The sequence below is a fragment of the Pinus tabuliformis genome, chromosome 9, assembly GCF_031772625.1.
Source record: "Pinus tabuliformis cultivar Carrire ecotype Pingquan chromosome 9, CPIR1, whole genome shotgun sequence".
Lineage (NCBI taxonomy): Eukaryota > Viridiplantae > Streptophyta > Pinopsida > Pinales > Pinaceae > Pinus > Pinus tabuliformis.
In genome coordinates this window covers 1,810,185,991-1,810,207,206 of record NC_142307.1, presented here as the reverse complement: position 1 = coordinate 1,810,207,206, position 21,216 = coordinate 1,810,185,991, and positions in this window count along the sequence as shown.

The window sequence follows — 21,216 nt, the reverse complement described above, 5'->3', positions numbered from 1 at the left end:
ATATTCCCTAATTCCCTATTCCCTTAACTAAATCCTACCTCAACAGTCCCTAAATCCCTCATTGTTTCCTCCCTCCACTGTCCATCATATCATTGTTTTCCTTTGTGATAAAAGTCAAAAAACATCACAATCACTTACTTCTCATCAAGACAGCTCCAAGACAGTCCATCCACTGGCAGACATGGCATCTGACCCCTCATATGATTATGAAGAGGAGACACACAATGATTCACCTACAGAGGTACATGCACCCAGGAGGCCTCATAGAGGAGGCAAACATATTCGAGAGGAACCAACCACTCTTGCTGAATTACAAGCCTGCCCTCTTGCCATCTCTTGTTTTCAGCACCAGTCCTGCTATGAATTTTGTGAGAAGGTTGCTAGCATTCAATTTCATCATGAGTTGGCTCATTTGTTTGTGTTGCATTTACATGATGGTCTAGCCACTCTAGCTGGTGTCACTTTCACATTAACACCAGAATCTATTTCACTAGCAACCGGTATTCCTAACATTAGAGAGCAATGAAATAAGAGGTAGCAAATTGACTGACAGCATTATGAACCGTACATCAAACCTGGCTATTTGAGACAACTCAGTGGAGTATTCCTTTCCAGTACCTCAAGGATGCTTATACTCCTTTGATGAAATTGATCATGAAGTATTTCAGCTGTGAGGGCCGGTTTTCACATTTATATGCTTAGCATATCAGGTTGTTGATGCATTTTACCAAGGTAAGGATGATGAACATACCTTACTTCATGTGCTGAAATATCGAGAAGATGACCACTCTAGTGCAACACAAGACTCCTCAGCAGCAGTTCAACAGTATTTACCATTTTCCTCTCATTAAAATTGTGGTCATTCATCAGCTTGGCTTACAGGGCATTACTTGAGAGGATTTCATCTCTCATGAGTTTTTCAGAGCTCCTCGGGGACCCTCAGAGGCTTTGCATGAAACAAGTAGACCTTCTTATCAACATGAGGATCATGAGACACATACTGCTAGCATGCCAGTGTTTATCACCTATCAGAAGGGCACTAGACGGTTGTTCGCAGCAGCTAAGCGAGTGTTATCTCCACCTGGGGTGGAAGGGGCCTCGATTCCATCATTATCACAACAGGTTCAAGATAAAGGCAAGAGGCCGCTACAAGATGAAGGACCATCAGGTGAGCATGAGACTGATTTCATTCTCATTGAGGGTGATGACACTGATATGGGCCCACAAAGCACAAATCTCAAAGAAGTCATTCAAAAGCAGTAGGCAGACATCGATGCTTCATCCATCAATTTGGAAAGGGCCCAATGGACAATAAAATACTTGGAGCAAAGGAATAAGCAGTTTGAGGACCAGCAAGTGATTATGGAACTGCAAAACATTCGGGAGACTCGCCAAGTTGCCCAAAGGAGGGTGGAGTTCACTTCACTTGAGCAAGAAGTTAATGCCGATCAGGAGTCATAGCTTGAAAGAGCCAATATTCACTTGGAAAGAAAGTTAGAAAAGGCCATCAATGAGAATAATATGTTGAGAAACCTGTCATATCATTATTTGTCGAGGAACATGGTGTTCCAAGCTAGAATCAGGAGCTTGAAGGCAAAATTGAAGAGAGCATCAAGGAGGAAAAAAGAGCATGAAGGAATTCAGATATTCGTTGAAGCTTCCTTGGCCCAACAAAATGTTTGATGGAGAAGACTCAGCCCAAATTTCAAAAAATTTGGGGCACTTTTTGCATTTTCCAAATTTTTGGCACAAAAAACAGAATTTTCTGCTCTATGTGCCACGCCACGTGGCGCTCGCTTTTTCTAGGAGCCTCTAAATCACAAAAACTCAGCATTTTTGGATTTGGCATGGAAAAATATTTTTTCCTTCCAATGGCCAAGAAATTTGGATAGGTTTTGAGCCCTCAAAAAGGTCAAAAACACTCAAAAAATTACCTCGCTACCCCTATTTTGACACACAGGAAGTAGTGTTGGGAGAACTGAATTTTGGAGGGGCAAATGGAGGCCAAATTGGAAAATTCCACTTGGGTTGGAAGGTAGACAGGCAGACCTTTCCAACAAGAACACTTGGAGTGAATTAGGACATCAGGAAGGCCTCCAAAAGTGGGTCCAAACAGGCACTATGCATTGAGAATCAGGCACGGTGCATAGAGGAAATTTTGCCAGTTTGACCAAGTATTGCTCTGCTTTTCACCCAGCTTTGGCCAGTTTGAATTTTTCACTTTCTTAATGGAAAATTTGTGATGAAATTTAAGGTAAATTGATGGATCATGATGTAAATATGTCAAATTTTCACTTATGGAGGTAGATTCATCAGTTTAAAAGTTGTTTGAAACTGAATGAATCAGTTCCCTTGCTTCTAGAGGCATGTTGTTCTGTTGCCTGATTTCTAGTTCTTAGTTTAGAATTAGTTGAAACAGATCCTAAACATGTGACCTCCACCCCTAGAGGCTAGGATGAGCTATGGTTTGTCTATATTATGTTTTTTCTTAATCATTAGCATGGTTGGACTTTTGAGAAAGCCTTGAGCATCATTGTACACTCATATCAGCATTTTGGATAAGGAATTAAGACCAGGATTTGCAGCACTCTTTGGGATCCCTGTGGAATTTATTTTTGGTACAATGCTTTTCTCTATAATTGTGAATTTATTTATGTGATTGTATTCCATTATCTCTCTTATTTCTTCTCAGCTAAATCAAATAAGAGTGTAAGTAGAATCCATTGAAATTGCAGTGCTCTACTTGAGGTTTTATTTAGTCTTTGATGTTTTTAGCTGTTTGGAGAGGATCCATGATTTTTCTTTCCCTCTTCAGCTCCTCACCTGTCTAATCCTTCCACCTCATTCAATTTGAAGTGCCAAAAACAATTTCCTACCTTGCCCCATTGAGATCTCTGCAAGACTAAGCCTCATTCCCCGCACCCAAAATCTACCTTTCCATCTGAGCCAACAAAACATCATTTCATTCGATAAAACTCTCTTGCAGATATACCTAGCGTAAGATAAGTATTTCTATTAGTCATCTCAGGCCTTTAGTGATCATATTTTGCTGAGATTGACCTGGAGAGAGCCCTCTCCCGACCTGGTAGGGCTAGCCACCAGGTTAAGCGTGGTTTGATGTTGGCCCTCGATCCTACCTTCCTTAGCCTGAGGTAAATCTAGGCTCTAATAGGTTGCATGGTTCCCGTTAGTCTCTCAGGAAAGGGCAAGATGGATTTGGGCTCACTTTCCTATTTCTCTTCCTCGTCCTCCTGAGGAGGAGGCTGACTATCTGGGAGGACCTTCCCAGATCGTAGGTCGACCCCCTGAATCTCCACAACATAGGTAGGGCATGTGGTTTCTCCAGTATATACCTGCTAGACCTATCTGTTATTGGGGTTCGGTTTTGGTTGAGTAGGTATCTAGGGTTTTCTTAGAGGAGCAGGAGGTAATGGTTGTGGTTGAGTAGGTGGTGGAGGAAAAAGAGCAGGATGAGAGTTGTATTGGGGACTCCACCCCTAATGAGGTGATTTCCACTGAGGTTGTGGTTGAGTGTTATCAGGAAAACCAGTGTCCATTCAGAGCTGCTAGTCCCACTAAGATGGGTAGCTATCTTAGAAACAAACAAACTAAAGTCACTTGCATTTTCCTTTATGAGAGATAGATGAGAGAGAAGTAGAGAGTACCAACCTTAGTCTTTCTCTAGTCTCCTTGCTCGTTTCCTCTCTCCCTTGACAGAGCTTTCGCCACTCCTTTCTCACTTGTCCCACTTCAAAGAACACTTGTAAAGTCAAGGCAGCAAAATACCATTCAAGCATAGAGATCTATAACCATAAACAATGTAGGATCAGATTACATTAAACATATAAATGCATATACAAATACAAGATTCAGAGATATACAAGCATATGCAGGAAAACTCAAATAGCTTTATATATAGAAGTAGTAGAAGAGAGAATTACAACCAAGCTGTCTGATCCAGCATCATCCTCCCAGCATGAAAGCCCTCTCACCTCATACAAAGCAAGATCACCCAACAATGTCTTCAAAGATAAACCAACAGCACTTCCTTGCAAATTACAAAATTCAAGCCTTTGGATCTCTAGGATGAGGGATCCATATATAGATGTTTATAGGAGATTGAGTCAGCTTCTGGGATTTTGATTAGTTTCATTTCACTGACAGTTCTTGGTTCCACTTGGAGATTTCAGATCTCTTATTCATCCCTGGGTGAATTCAGAGAGGCAAGTGTCATATGAGCAGTTTCTAGAAGATTATCTCAGTTTCAACCTAGCAAACTGCTTCTGCCATTTGTCTGCTCTCACTCATCGCACCCTACATAATGGCTTTCTAGTATGCATCACATCCCCCATGTGTAATAGGTGAGATGCATCGCACCCTATGCATGGAGTAGTCTGTATGGTCAAGTTTTGACCAGTTCTAAGTAGTTTTTCATGGAGAACTTCTAGGAGATGATGTAATCAGCTGACTTTGTTCCTTTAGGGTATGAAACAACACTTTTAGGGTTTTATAAGCCCTTGTTTTATGGACATATGTGATTGGGGTTGCAGTGCCCAAATATTTCTATAACATTTGCCCCCTAAATCATGATGTCGTAAATCTTTTGATATCGGGTGAAATGCTTTATAATGAGGATCCGAGGTTTTTCGAACTGGAAGGTCACCTGTAATAAGATACAATACAATAAATTATCTTCATAATATTTTCATGATCTAGCTAAGGTGGGCATTCCCATGCTGAGCTTTATAAATTCATATTCATGTACATAAGATAGACAATCGTCTATGTGGCAGACTGATGATTCTGGTAGAGCCATCATCCTTTAGTTTGGATGATTATCTGTGTAGCTGTGATGTACATTTGATATCTTTATTTTCCTGAATATATCGCAGCCTGGATGGATGAAACTAGATCCAAGGTCTTCAAACTCGTTCAATCTTTGCCCGAAGTACAAGTCGATCCATGTGAAAAGATGTTCTGATGTCGAACATGGAAAGACATCGCCTGATTACCAACCAATGATGTAAGCTGTTAACAGGCGTGAGAGGAATCACCGATAATGATGATGACCCTCAAGGTACTGCAGTACAATTCACGTGGTGTGAATACATGAGTTGATGTCGAACACCACGTAAAATATTTCAGTTGAAGGCCATTGATGTAAACCTGTCGCTGGAAGTGAGAAACTTTCCATTGAGGCATGCAAGCTTCAAAGTACTGAAAGGGTTGTTCCTAAGTCAAATTCTTGGATAATGAGCAGATGTCAACAAGAAGTGACTCGTCATAAGAGGGCCTTAATGAATCCCACATCTACGACATGGAATGGAGCAAATGATTTTGTGCAGGTGAAAACGATCTGATGATATAAGGTTCAGGGTGGCGGTCATGAAAAATGCAGAGTGAAGGTATTGCAACGGATGAGGCGTTAGCTAGGTTGGTGAATTCTCTAAGCAACTTCTCTTGAACATACCGGCGACACTAAAATGGATTGGTAGCGTTAATCCCAAGGTGCATGGTACGACGGACCAATGGTGATATGACCGGTGAACATAATAACCCAACTCGACTCAATCATGGTGACAGAGTGAAAGTTTCATGTTCAAGAGTGACCTGCTACCAATGAAGCTATTCAAGTTTTCCTCCCCTTTTCCCCAATCATTGTTGACCAGCACCTCTTTATTTTTGTCAAGCTTGAGGAGGGTAACATATGCTTGTTCTATAATTTGCCCTTCGAGCAAACCTACCGCTATGTTTTAAGGAGCCTAGCGATAGTGAAACTCGCTCTTGTCTACATGGACAAGTTTGTCACTATTGTTTTAACGAGTTTAAAAACAAGGATAACTCTGTCCTTTTCAATTTTAGAGAGTCTAAAAAGGGACGAAAAGGCAAATCCAGTAGTTCTTTTTCATAATGTAATCCCTTAAGCCTGAAAAAATACAAAATAATACGAAAGGGATGACTTTTCGATAGTTTTAATGAGCGGAACAAGATAAGCGCTTGATCTTTTTGTGTAATAATCCCTCAGGTCCAAAAAGATTAATATCTAGAGGAGGGATGGCACTTCTGATCACTTTAACAAGCTGGAGAGGCCAATTTCTCAGCAATCTTTTCATATTTTACAAGTCAGATGAAAAGAGCTTAAAGGAGACTCAATTTTTGAGGAACGAGTGATGCTTTTGGATAGCAACTGGTTCCAGGTAAGGTTTGGAACTTTTCAATCACGACAGCTTAAATAAGGTGGCTAATAGAATCACTCTTCGCAGATGTTCGTCAAAAGGGTACACAATCAAATGGAGGCATATGATTGGCTAAAAAAGAGTGGAGGTGATGGTAAGAACACAACCAAGGTTCAAAAGTTGATAATTATGCGATCGCAAAGATTATTTACTGAAGGCGGGTTCATTTTTTAATGAGCTTAAACTTTGGGGGAACATTTTCTCATTGCTAGTTTTATTTTTCAACGAGCTTGAACTTCGCATAAAACTGCTCGTGCTAGTCGTATAATAAGTATGTCTCATCAGTAGGTTCATTTTTTAGGGAGCTTGCCCTATGCGCAACTTTGCTCCTGGAGCCTTTCGTTATGCAAGCTAGGAACGACCAACCTATGAGTTTAAAGGGTTAAGAGTCTACCAACTAAGAAAATAAATGGTCACTTTTCACTTGCATGCCAAAAGGTTTGCATGCCCCCAGGTATAAAGTAGAGTTTCCAGGTCACCATATTGAAGTTCTCGCATTAGCAAGATTGTTCCATCCACGTCGTAGAAAAAACGCTTCCTTGGCGATGTCCATCGAAATAAACAAAGGTGAATGGTGGGAGATTCCACTCACATAACATTTGACAAGGGAATGCTTTTCCAGTCCAAATCCATTTTCTTAAACAGACAGGGGTATTAGACTAGTCATATTCCTACGTGGAAACCTACCTTATATCTCAGGTTTTTCTACCGAAGCAGACCCGGGTGCATGCCTCCTGGGTTTCAGTCACAATCACCAAATCACTCGTGATCATCAAGTGGACAGATTGGAGATTGATTAGAAATTCCTTGTGCAAAAAGACCAGTTAGGGATGGTATTTGAATAATAGTTGTGTTTGAACCAGGGAATGAGAGCTGGTCAACTAGGTGGACCACTCTGCCTTCATGTGGAAAACACATCACTCTGAAGAGTGAGGAAATGATAGCTCCCATGCTATAAATGTAGTCAAGCCCAAGGAGTAGATTGTAATCTATAGGTCCTTGGACTACCGTCAAGTTTAGATGAACAGTTTTCCTTCTCAAAGTTATAGGTAAATTTGGAAGGATACCTAACGGTCAACTGGTTCCTTTGTTGAAGCCTGTCAGATTTCGAATCTCAAGCAGAAGCGATGGTGAACCAAGCGCTTTCCAAGCAGTTGAGGAAAGGATACTCATAGAAGCCTCATCATCTATAATAGTACCAACCATGATCATTCTGTAAGCTTGTACTATGATTCAAAATTTAGATGGTAGGCAGGGTCTACCTAGTAGATTCCAATCGAAGGAAACAACAAGATTGATTGGAGGTGGGGCCACATAAACGGCCAGATAAATCTCTGATGAACTTCCTTCCTGCAACAAAGGAATGGGTAGATTTTCCCCATGTTCATCAGAGTCTGTTTTTACGAAAAGAATTTGAACGGTGTCATTCTCATTCTCTTTGGTGACAGTATCATCTGAAGGTGAACCCTCTGAAGACATGATTGGGTCGACTGCCATCTCAACCTGTTGACTTTGGTCCTGTGTGGACTCAGAGTATCTATCTTCAATGATAGGTGCTTCGACCGACAACAACAGTGTGTTAGTTGGATTTTCAACTAGTGATGGACTCGGCAAGAGTTTCTTGTATCCAGGAGGAAGTCATTACGGTGATACAGGATGGTTATCCAAGACTCTTTTAGCTTCGTCTAGGAAAGGATAACGGTGGAGGACATGATCACCTTCACACAGTATACAAGGGAATTTAGATTTTCCTTTCTTTCCATTAACTTCGTTTTCGCTAGTTGATGGTGTGCTCTCAACATGATTGTCAGAGGTTGAAGACACCATATTGTGCAAGCGGGGGGACCAGTCCCTCAGGATCCATGGGATGCAGGGAAAATATCGATAATACTGGTCTCCCTTGCAAATGACACATGAAAATTTAGGTTTGGAAGGTGCAGTGTCTGGATTTTCGCCAAACGATGCACGGTTGCCCCCTTTTGCCGTTGGATTCTTCTTCTTCTTCTCCTTCCCTTTCTTCTTCTTCTCAGTTACTTGGTTTTTAGTGTTATTAGATTCACTAAGAAAAGAGGAAGAAGGAGAGGGAGAAACAAACGAAGTAGAAGATATGGGAGCAACTTCAGTATCATCGGGTTGCTGATTTGATTGCCAAGGAATTACGGTGTTTTGAATGACAGAGGTCGAGAAAACCCATATTGGCAGGCCAATTGTGAGTCTTGGAAGGGAAAATGTGGCCATGTGTGGATCACCAACATCCCCCTAAGAGGAGAAGGGACTAGGATTCCCCCCAAGGGGAAATCCTTGATTGGTAGACTCCATTTTCTCAATCTAAGACCAACGAAGGAACAATGACGTTATTCCGATTAAAATAAATTTTATGACGCTTTGACACAGCTTGATTTTTCAATTTTTAAGAGTCGAGAAAAAGCTAAAGATGACTCTAGTCGCCTTCGATTTTTAATGAGCCTAAAGTGACAAGTGCTCAGATGGACCTTTTCTTTTAGGGAGTCTGAAAAGGAACGAAAGTGACTACTCTAGAAATCTAGATAGAGGAATTACCAAACCAATTGCCAAACTGCAGAATACTTTTTATGGTACAACAATCAATCTTCTCGAATGTTATGTTTAGTGCATTGCAATCGATAAGGCAGCAGACACGGCTTCCTAAGGATAAAGGATGTAGCCTATTGTGGTCTCCCAATATATACTCGACGGTACGTGGGAGCACAAGTCCATACGAGCACTTGTCATCTCAAAGAGGAGGAATCACCCAACCTATGATGAAAGTGATAGTTACCAGGCTTTGCGACGCCGGAATACATCTCTAGCCTAGACTTCTAAATGTTGTGTGTTAGGTTCCAAAGCATTTTTATGTTCATTGAAGTTTATTTTACAGTTGATCTTTCTTAAGAAGTTTTCCTTTAAGTTTCACCGCGTGATGTAGATATACAATTCCTAAATATGCAATCTAAGATGATAAACAATCATTTACTTTCTTTTTGCAATGAAAATCCTAGCTACTAAGGAAAGAGAAGTGAAATTCTTTCAACATATAGTAGAGAGCACACACTAGATGCACTTTTCTTAAATTAACTTCAGCATGCAGTCTTAATGAAAATGCACATGCAAGTATTTTTTTTCATTTTTCTTAATGTGAGAATGAAAAAAAAGAAAACTAAGTATAGATCTGAACTATCTTCTTTGAAAGCGACAGTACTAACAATTTTCTTTTCAAAAAAATGAAAGTAAGGTCAAGTCGACACTTTGCAATTTTTAATTTAAAACTGATTTCAACACTTTAAATACTAATGGTTCAAATAAAATACAATAGCAAAAGTGTAATCAACTATCTAAAAGAGGAATGCTTTGCGACACTCTTTTTCTTGACTAAAAACGACACTTGTGACACTTTCAAATCAAAATACGAAAGTTCGATTAAGCTACTATTTGCAAAGGAGAACAGTAAATGATGAAAAATACATAAAAAAACATTCACAATTCCTTCTGATGGAGGCTAAATAATGCAAAGGAAAATGGTTTCAACAGAGATATACTAATCATAGACAGCAAAACTACTGAATAAATATGAATATAATGAAGAAAAAACCAAAATCTGGAGGTAGAAACAGTCTCATTCAATCATTGCACCTATAACACAGGGAAATAGGGATGCATCTCACCTGCAACACACAGGAGGTGTGATGCATCCAAATTTCCAAGAAGAGACAATGTGATGATTCAAGGACAAGTTTGAGCTTGGTTTTCACTCACAGTTTGCAGCTAAGTTCAGGGGTTTAGGTTGAGCTAATGATTGTCAGTAAACACAAAGTATGCTGGCTGATCTAATGAGGTTATTTGAGCTACCACTAAGGTTCTTAGGATGTTTGCAAGCTAGATGTTCAGTTAATAAACCAACCTGGAGATTGACTGAAGCATCGTTGATCTACTTTGCAGTTGCATAGAAAAAGCAGTTCGAAGGCTAGCTGGCTTGACTTTAGGCTCAATCTGTGGTTTATGAAGCAAACAACAGTAACAAAGCAAACAAACTATTCGTTCCTCAGTGGAGTCGCCATTTTTTTATTCGGAAAACTAGTGTCCATTCAGAGCTGTTAGTCCCACTAAGACGAGTAGCTATCTTAGAAACCAACAAACTAAAGTCACTTGCGTTTTCCTTTATGAGATATAGATGAGAGAGAAGCAGAGAGTACCAACCTCAATCTTTCGCTAGTCTCCTTGCTCGTTTCCTGTCTCCCTTGATAGAGATTTCGTCACTCCTTTCTCACGTGTCCCACTTCAAAGAACACCTATAGAGTTAAGGCAGCAAAATACCATTAAAGCATAGAGATCTATAACCATAAACAATGTAGGATCATATGTACATTAACCATATAAATGCATATACAAACACAAGATCCAGAGATATACAAGCATATGGAGTTAAAATCAAATAGCTTTATTGATAGAAGTAGTAGAAGAGAGGATTACAACCAAGCTATCTGATCCAACATCATCCTCCCAGCATGAAAGCCCTCTTCACCTCATACAAAGCAAGATCACCCAACAATGTCATCAAAGAGAAACCAACATCACTTCCTTGCAAATTACAAAATTATAGCCTTTGGATCTCTAGGATGGGGGATCCATATATAGATGTTTACAGGAGAGTGATTTAGATTCTAGGATTTTGATTAGTGTCATTTCACTGATAGTTATTGGTTCCACTTGGACATTTTAGATCTCTTACTCATCCCTGGGCGAATTCAGAGAGGCAAGTGTCATATGAGCAGTTTCTAGAAGATTCTCCAGGTTTCTAGCTAGCAAACTACTTCTGCCATTTATCCTCTCTCACTCATCGCACCCTACAGAAGGGCTTTCTAGTATTCATCGCACCCCCCATGTGTAATAGGTGAGATGCATTGCACCCTATGCATGAAGCAGTCTATATGGTCCAGTTTTGACCAGTTCTGAGTAGTTTTTCATGGAGAACTTCTAGGAGATGATGTAATCAACTGACCTTGTTCCTTTAGGGTATGAAGCAACAATTTTAGGGGTTTAGAAGCCCTTGGTTTATGGACATATGTGATTGGGGTTGCAGTGCCCAAATATGTCTATAACACTGAGTGTGAGAATGAAATGAGTGAGCAGTTGATTGAGTATGGTATTGAGGAGGATATGACCAAGGAGGAGGTGTGGACTAGGAAGGATGAGCAGGGGGACCCTAAGAAGGCATGGAAGTGGCTTAGTTGTAATAAGTCTAGGATGTCCCTCGCATTCCCTGGTGGTAAGGTCTGGGTCCATGTGGTCTCCTTTGGTTCATGAAGTAGAGTGGTTCAGTGGCTCCTTCAACCCCTTGGTACATAGCCTTAAATCCAGGCAAGGAAGGGCACTGATTTGTAGGATGGTCTTCTTCACAGACAAAATACACTTCTATAGAGTGCAATGGACATTCATTCCTAGGATGATTTCTGGTGCACTTGGGACAAAATATGGCCAAAGCCCTCTCGGCTTCCTCTTGATTCTTTTGGATTCGCAAGGTTTGCATTTGCATGGCAATGGTCTGTCTCATCTCGCTCTTGAAATCTTCCATCTAATTTACAAACTCATTTTTTAGGAATGAACTTGATAAGGGGGTACTGGCTAAGAGTTGACTTCCCCTACCTCTCTTTCTGGCTTCCCTAGAATGGTTTCTAAATATAGTATTTATGTCATCATAAGCTAGCTAGTAGATGTCTCCCCCGGCCAGCAAATGGAGGGCATCTAGAAGGTCTTTAGGGACTCCTCTGAGCAGAACCAACTTCAAAGATTCGGGGTCAAGTGTGAAATTGACCCTTTTATAACCGATTTGAAACCTTTCTTCATAGTCTTCTAAATATTCATCACTTCCCATGGTCATTCGAAAGATTTCTTCTTTTGTATCCTTTGACATACAGTAGTCCTCGTATTTGTTGTTAAAGGCTTGCTGCATTTGAGCCCAAGTTGTGATACTATTTCTGGGTAGCCCCATGAACCAGTGGAGTGTTGCATCCTTGAGGGTATAAGGAAAGAGTTTCAACTTTTTCTCGTCTTCTGTGTTAGGTTCCTATACCAATAGGTTTCATTTTTCATGATTGACTATGGAAATGCCAAATATGTTCATCTTTTCACGCTGCAAAGGTTCCATATTTTGTAAACAAATGAAGAAAATTAAAAAAAAAATAAAAAGAGGGTATGCCCTAAAAGAATAATAAAAGGACAAGAAAAATGAATTGGTCAGAGAAAATAATAGAAATGAACCCCAAACCAAATGACCAAGACAGTGGCCAGTGAAAATGCCACTGCTATCTTATTTGCAAATTCACAATGTGCAAATACTGTTGCTTATCACACTTGATGGATGGCCTAACAGTTCAATCTGGACCATTCCATATTTAAATTTGTTGTTGTATAATAGAGAAACAATATCTGTCCAAACAGTTCAAGCTTGGCAGATGAGTAGATAGATAGAGAAAATAAGGAGCCCAACTGCTTAATCTGGGCCCTTGGAAGAGATAAGGGTAGACCTAGATAGGAGGGCAGTCAAAAGAAAAGAGGAAATTCAGGGTTTGCAAGTTCAAATGCACCCAATCAAAATGAAGAAAAAATGCTAGGTGCATTAGGTCAGGTAGGTAGTTTGAGGTTGCAGAAACAAGGTTGTGATCTTTTTTCCTTGTCAAGAAGGACTCATCTCATCAGTGACACAAGGACCATGGCAAGTGTTTGGCTGCAGAACAATGGAAGCATGACTAATTCCCCCATCATTCCCCCAGAAATATTTTACTAACATCCCCTCAAGGACCTTGGGATCTGCCCAATAGTCCTGTTTCACTTCTTTCTATGAGAAATGCTAAGTTAAATTCTAAGTTTACTTAGTGAAAAGAAGCCACATTTCTTGTGTAAAAATCATCATTCCACACTCCTTTCATTTTCTTATGCCTAAGTTTTCACTTTATAAACTTAGCATTTGTTCTTATAGTTTCATTCCATAAAGTCATATTAACATTTAACTCTATTATTTAGCTCCCTCAATCATTTTCCCACCCTTATTCTACAAAAAACTATATAAAAGCCCAAAAAAGAAAAAAAATATAAATATCCCCACCCTTGGCAATCTTAGCCATATCATATAGTTTTCGGTAATTGTAAAGTCCATTTGGGACTTTAATAAGAACCCTTTTGCATCCATAGACCTGGGGATTTATTTAACCTCAGGTTAAATAAATAACCACTCTAAACCCTCCCACCATACCACACATTCAAACCTTGGTGCGCATATAAACCTTGGGGTTAGTTTGATATTTGGTTGAATTAATAACCATACCCACCCGTATAACCACAAAACCCATAAACCCAAAGTTTTTTACCCCCACGACATTTTATAATATTAAAATATGGGTGGGTCCCCGCGCCATATCGTACCATCACCTACCCTTCCCATCAACCCTCCGATCCGGCCTTGCAGATCCGACGGCTCACGCTGATATCGGAGCCGCCCCGCTGTACAAGGGTTAGCGCCTGATAGAAAGTGGTTTTGATGCCGTACACAGGGACGCATGGTCCATTTCTATTGCATCGAGCCTGTGCTGACAGAAACCGCTCCCGTACCAAAAGTGGTCCGATGAAAACCAGTTACCGCTTGTTCTCCCCGCCGCGCACATCATCCCCACGTCGGCTTCTGTGTCAGCGCCCTTGCTACTGTACAGTCCACCGTGGCCGCCCCGTCACCCATCCACATCAGCTGCCACGTTATATACCATACCATGCTACAGGACAATGTGACGTTATGCTGATGTCAGCACAAAAAGCGCCAAAAAGTCCGAAAAACCACAAATTTTTGTTAAAACTCACAAAAGTGATGTTTTTGTTTATTTTTATACAACCAATGGTGAAAGTCTCTCAATGCAAAATATGTACAATCCACCATTGATGTCCCAGTCTACCACCCAGGCATATTCAACCTGAAAACCCAATATCCTCGACTCTACCTGCAACTCCATTCCACAGCAAAGTCTCAAATAAACAGGTATTTACTTGGGAACGCCCATAAACCCTGTTTTTTCATAAATTCTCTGTAAAAGATCACCAATACAGCTAAATTCAACTCAAAAACATTATCCCCCGCAGGCTCCTACGCTCTGCCTCACTGAGTAACCATACTTTCGAGAAAAACCTGCCAATTTCTATGATTCTCTGAGAAATTGTCCATTAAAGCTCGAAATCCAGCTCTTGTTCACCTGCAAAACCACCCAAAAACCTGCAAAATCCTTGTTATCTCCACACCTTTCAAGCTTCCTTGTTGTAGAGCCCTGCATACTCTCTATTCTCGTTGAGTTCTACTCAACAGGGCCACCTTCGCACAGAACTCAAACTGCAAATTCCCTGTCAAAAAATCCACTGTCAGGACTCTGTTTCCTGTTGAAATATAGACCAAATCCAACTATAATCACAGTCAATCATGGAGGTTCCAGTAGCCCTAAATATTGCACCACTAAATGCACCTCATAAAGTGTTAGAGTGGCTACCTCTTGCCGACAGAGACTATCAAATTGATGATATGGAGGGAATCAAGCCTCACCTTCAGGCTTTCTGTGAACTAAGGAATAACTCTAGAAATAATGCTAACCTGTTTGGAATATGGGAATCTAACATGCCTAGATATTACCTGCCCTCAGTGAATGTCTTCCCTGACCTCATCCATCAATGTTGTGCTAATTATGAGCCTTATCAAAGGGCAGTGATGGACCCTACTGGAAATGTTGTCTTTTACATTACCCCTTAGTCCATAAATGAGATGCTGCAATTCAAGCCAACTCAGCCTTTGGTACCCCTTTCCATGAGACAATTGTTGGATCAAGCCTCAAAATTGTCCTCTGCAGAAGTTGACCGAATTGCCAAGCTGTTTATGCCACCAAATTGTTACTCCAGATTCACAATCCCCTATCACCATACTTGGTTTACTGAGGATGGAAAATTACTCATAGATATGATTTCCTACATCCTGGGATTCAGAACAAGTGAAATTGTGGATGAGACTGTCTTTGCTTTGATGTCCATGTTTACTCCAGGACAACCCCCTGCTATCAAGTATGACTATGCCACCTTCATAGCCAACAAGATTCATGAGCAGTTCATGAACTTAGAGAGGGAAAGGCTCTTAGAGAGGGAAAGGGTCTTCAAATATACTTCATATATATATCATTTGTTGTTGTACTATCAATCAGATAGTTTCCTGGTTTTCCTTAAAAAATTGGATGTTAGGGGGGAGCGAAGGTCTGTAATATTTTGGTCCTCAATGTTCCATCATGTTAGTTACTCCCCATACACATATTGTGAGTTCATTGACCTTTTTATCTATCCAGCCACTTGCTTATTGTCAACAGATCCTCCTCCCAGGCTCACTGCCGAAATGTAGAGAATCCTACATCTCTCAAAGGGATATAGCATTGGTGACAAGTACTTCTACCAAAACCAGACTGTAATAAGGATTTATGGCTATGAATTAGCCCCTTACATACTACCAAAATATGTCCCCACGAGACTCTTTGCCTTGGAATACTATCGGCAATTCAACAATGCAGACTTAACTCACTTCTATGGTGCTAGGAAAAAAGCACAGCTCAAGATAAGACACCAACTGGGCCCTTTTATCTTTAATAAAAGGGAAGAAGCATGGAAGGATGTTAACACTATTTTGAGAGAGAAACTTAAGCTCAAACTAATTTTCCATTGGGTACCATATGACCCTGAACATCTCATAAGCTTTAGAAGAGTTAAAAACAAGCTCATAGGGTATGTGCACCACAGAATCCATGAAATTGAACAATATGCCAATCAACAGGAATGGGTAGAGGGCACACTAGTGGAAGAGCTTACTGAAGAAGAGATAACAAAAAAAGCAATCAAATACCTTGAAAAATTAGTTGAAAAGGAATCTTTTGGACAGGTGTTTTGCACATTGCCTCGACACCTTGGAGCAGGCACATCATCTACCGCAACTTCCAACAACCTGCCCAAGTAAGTGCTCCACCTGCAGGGACAGCTAAAGGAAAAGAGGTGCATCATTCAGAGCAGCAGGTACAGCATTCCAAGCAGCAAGAAATAATGGCAAACCGGCCAGTTTAAACAGATGAAAAAAGTCAAGGGCAAGACCCTTCACACAAGCAAAGGTGACTAAAATTCCTGTGTTACAGACTCCTCTTAATGAGGAAAGGGCCAAGAAAAGGGATAGACAAGAAGAGACACCCACCGGGGCATCTACACATCAACAAGGAGAAAAAAGACAGATTAAATCCTTATTCAAAAGAAGAATTGCCAGAGGGACCAGCTGAATAGCAAGTTCCCCCAAGTATGGAAACATCAGCTAGCTCTTTTCAGCCAGAGCGAGAGATACAACAAGGTGTGGAGGTTACATCTACCAGGCAACAGGGCAGATAGGGCTCTGACATCAAAAAGGCATTCACTACTATCAAGGCCAGAAATGAGCCAGTAAGGTTCCAGATTTATAACCAACTGCTAAGAATGGCTCCCACTAATCAGCAAAGGCTAATGGCAGCCTATGACATCCAAGAAGGGAAAATGACCCTCAGTCATTTCAGACCTACAATGCAGCAACCACAATCAGCTGCTGACTATATCAGAACCAATCTGGAAGTTCTCTCCAAATATATCCATCCAATGGACCAGATTGAATTACACAAACAAACCGGCGAAATGGTATATTATACCTTGGCAGACAAAACATTGTTGGCTCATAGATTGCAAAATTCATTGCACAATACTTCTGCCCAACTAGAATTAGAAAAGGCCTCCTTAATGGCTATGGATAATAGAATCAAATCCTTGCAGGAGATTATTATAGAATTGGGACATGATCCCAAGGATCCTAAGGGCATTCAGGCCTTGATCAAAAAGAAAGAGGAAGACATAGTAGCCCTTAGAAGACAACTCAGGCTGCCAGCTACAATACATCCTCAAACCACAGAAGTAGCAGAGCAAAACGAAGAGGAGGATGTGGTTACTTTTCTTATGAGGATGCATAAAACACTAATAGAAACAGAGGGTGCCTTGGAGGCATCACTACAAGGGAGACAGGGAAAGTTGGCCTCTCAGCCAATGCAAACAGCTATAACTATTGAGACTGCACCTCCTACAGTCACCACAGCAGCCCCTCCTTCTGATCCAACATCAATAGCAGGTACCTCAACTTCAGCAACAGTTTCAGCAACAACTACAGCAGCAACAGAGCAAGAGGCCAGCCTGAGTATGGAGGAAATGATGAAAGAAATAAAGGCCCTGGAAGTACAGATGGCAAAGTTAAAAGAGGCCAAAGAAAAGCTGGCCAAAATTGAGGTAAGGTATGAAAAATCAAAGATGGATGTAGCTGAGAAGACGAGGGAAGTAAAAACCTTGGAGAAAAGAATAAAGGCGCTGGAGAAGGACCTTACTCTTTATAAGACTTCAGCTGAAGTAAAGAAAATTTTGTGGACCAAAATTGGCCAGTCCATTACTCACCAATGGCAATCCATTGAAACTATACATGAGCACATGGAATTGATAGGCTTAGCTCAATTTTAAAATCAAAAGGCTAGAGCATCATTAGGAAATATGCCTGAGCAATTCAATAGAATGATTCAATTTCTGAACACTCATACCAAAGAGCAGTTGGTAGCAATAGGTATCAGGAACAGGACAAATACTATCTTACTAGTGAAAAGGGTGCTGACCCTAAGGAATTTTGTGCAAACTCTGGAAAGGAAATGCCAAGAAATGCAGGCAGAGGTAAATGACTTCAAAATAAAGTTTGCAGCATTATAGAGCAAAGGGATACCCAGTTTACTAGCCAGCACTGGAAGACTGCGATCACATGAGCAATATGCCAACAGGGTAAATAACTACACCTTCAATCAAATTACAACATCGTCAAGCACCTCAGAAGAAACAGGGCCTCCCTCTGGACAGAGTCTTTATGACAAAATAGAAAATCTATTCTACATTAAACATGAGATAAATCATCTTTTTGAAGTCTAGCCCAACTTTTATAGATACACTGAAGCTGATGAAACACTGATAAAGATACAAAGACATCAGTTTCCTACAGAGGATTGGTGGAAATGAATGATGGAGACATTGATAAGGTAATTTTGTTTTTTTTTTTTTTTATCAGCTACAGGTCAGCAAATACAGAGGCACAGTCCACCTATCAAAGGGTAAAGAATGGAAAAGAGGCAGAAAATAAATGGTGACTACAGCTCGTTGATGAAAACCGAGCATTGATGACAAGGCAAGATAGTGGCACATCAACATAGCAGCATCAAGGCAACAAACGCAGAGTAAATGCGCAGAAACTAACCGACTCACTCAGTCAAAAAGGTAAATTATCTCTGGCAATATGGACAGTCAGCACATTCACATTTACTGCAGCATTTATTTCCCTCATTTACTTCTTCCTAAGAGTTGGTAAAGGAAGTTATGACTTCAGAACTTATCTTGATGATATTTTGTATCTCCCTGTTTTTATAAAAACCTCCCCACAATATGCATTTTGGGTTGGTGGTTTTCTCTCTGGACTGCGCTGTAAATTCTGAGACTATTTTAATACAAAAGTTGTTGAAGTTCACTATTTCTAACCATCCAGATGTGGATTTGATGTTCAGGGACTTGCTACAGAATTCCTGTGTCATTCTATGGATCAATAAGTTATTCTAAAATATGTTTTATGTTTTCTGTGTTTGCAAATTCCATATATGTTCCATAATCTTGGTAATGGAGAAGAATAATAGCCCAGGATTTGTTTAAAAGCACCCTATGTTCAATCTCTGCTATTAACTATGTTTTCTTCATAATTAGTCATAAATATGAATTCTTAGATGCTCATGTTTGCACTGATTCTTTCACTCTGAATATTACCCAGGAATTCTTCATTTCTCCTTGATAATATCCATGCACTCTCCTCTAGCTAGCATAATGAAAGATTCTTGATTGCCTTTCATTCCCTGACTTCACTCCATCAATTTCAGATTTGAAAATCGTTCCAAAACTGCCTATCTTGCTCTGTAGAATTACCATTCACCCAAGAAACACTTTCAGCAGTACACCATCATTGACTCCATTGCCCAATAGTATAGACTGTTTTGGACTTGCATCACAGCTCTGCCTGAAATCACCATCCAACAAATTCAAAACAAAACCCTGTACATCATAACTAGCCTAAAATACTTCAAAACAAAGCTAAATTACAAAGAGAGAGCCCTCTCTAGTTGCAGGTAGGCTAGAACCTGCAGCTAAAATATTGGTTAGTGGTTACCTCGACAGTATTCCCTTCAGGAGGCAGTGAACAACCTGAGTGATAACATCATTGGCAACTCGGCTGGGGAACTCTCTGAATGACTGTTTGTAACTACTGTTTATTTTTGAAAGCTACAGATGGAGCCTGAAGTTAGCCAGGTAGCCTTTGAAACTGTCTTTGCTATGCATTTACAGGAATAAATAAAAGCAGCTTCAGTCAATCTCGAGTATAGTTTTAGGCTTTAAACAGTTGTTCCAAAGATTTGATTAGTTTCCCTATTTTCAACATACTCAAAGGAAAGCCCAAAGCCTCATATATTTCAAAGAAGCTCTTGTAGAGAATTGTGAAAAACTGTGATCTTAAAACATTCCCAGAAAACACCAAAGAGTAAATTTAGAAGCTGTCTCCAAAGAAGAAAACTCATTACACCAGGTCAAACCCTGACCCAGACCCTCCAGCTGTTTTTGAAAATCCCAACTTGATCCCTAAGACCCGTAGGAAACAAGAAACTCAAGAAAATTCTGCTGATTCAAACCTCCAAATAGCTCAGCAAAACTGTATCCCAACTCCTGCCAAAGCCTCAATCTGTCCTCACACTACTGCTACTTCTCCTAGTTCTTCATCCACCCCTCAAAGCACCTTCTCCACACCTCCATCCACTACACATATTTCCACTCCAGTTCCTGCTATTGTAGTTGTCCCATTTCTTCCTGTTGCCCCATTTATCCCTGTAAATATGGCAAACCGTTATGCTCCTCTACAATTGCCTGGAAATCCAGGAGCTATGCCTCAGGATTATCAGAGCAAAATCACATATTTTGATAGTACTGGCTCTTATACAACCCAGCAACACACTAAGAAAATGCAAGATTATTTTGAGAATTATGAAATATATGATGATGATGTGAGAATGAAGATTTTTTTCCAAAGTCTAACTGGTGATGTAAGGATTTGGTTTAGAACACTTGTTGCAAATTCTATAGCTGATTCACAAGCTCTTTATCAATCCTTCTTAAACCGATGGGAAAAAAAGAAAGACCCTCTACACATCATAACAGAATATGAAAATTTGAAAAGAGGCCCACAGGAAACCGTCCAGGACTATTGTGCCAGGTTCAACAATGTTTATAACGCTATTCCTCAAAACCTTAGACCTCCACTTGATTTAGCTTTGATCAAATTCCCTGATGGGTTTGATTCTGACATGGCATATCAACTAAGGGAAAGAGCCCCTCCAAGCTTAGCAGACATGCAGAATATAGTTGTTAGTGTGGAGGCAAACCTAATTGCTAAGCGAAATCGGGCAAGAGCTGAAAGAAGAAAAACTTTAAAAGAGGAACCATCAGCATTTGAACAGAAACTGGATGCAATAATTAAAGGTATGGATAGACTTGGGGATAGGGTGGAAACTATTGAAAGAAAATCATCATGGGAAGGTCAACCAAGTAAAACTGCAAGAAACCCAAACCTTAGAAAAAATCAAAAACCAAATGTTGGAAGGGCTGGCCCTAACCAGAACATTAGACCTCCATTTCAAGAGAACTATGTTGAAACCTCAACATCTAGTGAACCAATAGAGGACACCCAAATCAACCTAATGGGGTTAAACAGTGAGCAACAAATTTTTCTAACACAAGATGACCAAGAGGCTCACAATTTCAATCAATTTCAAACCAAATC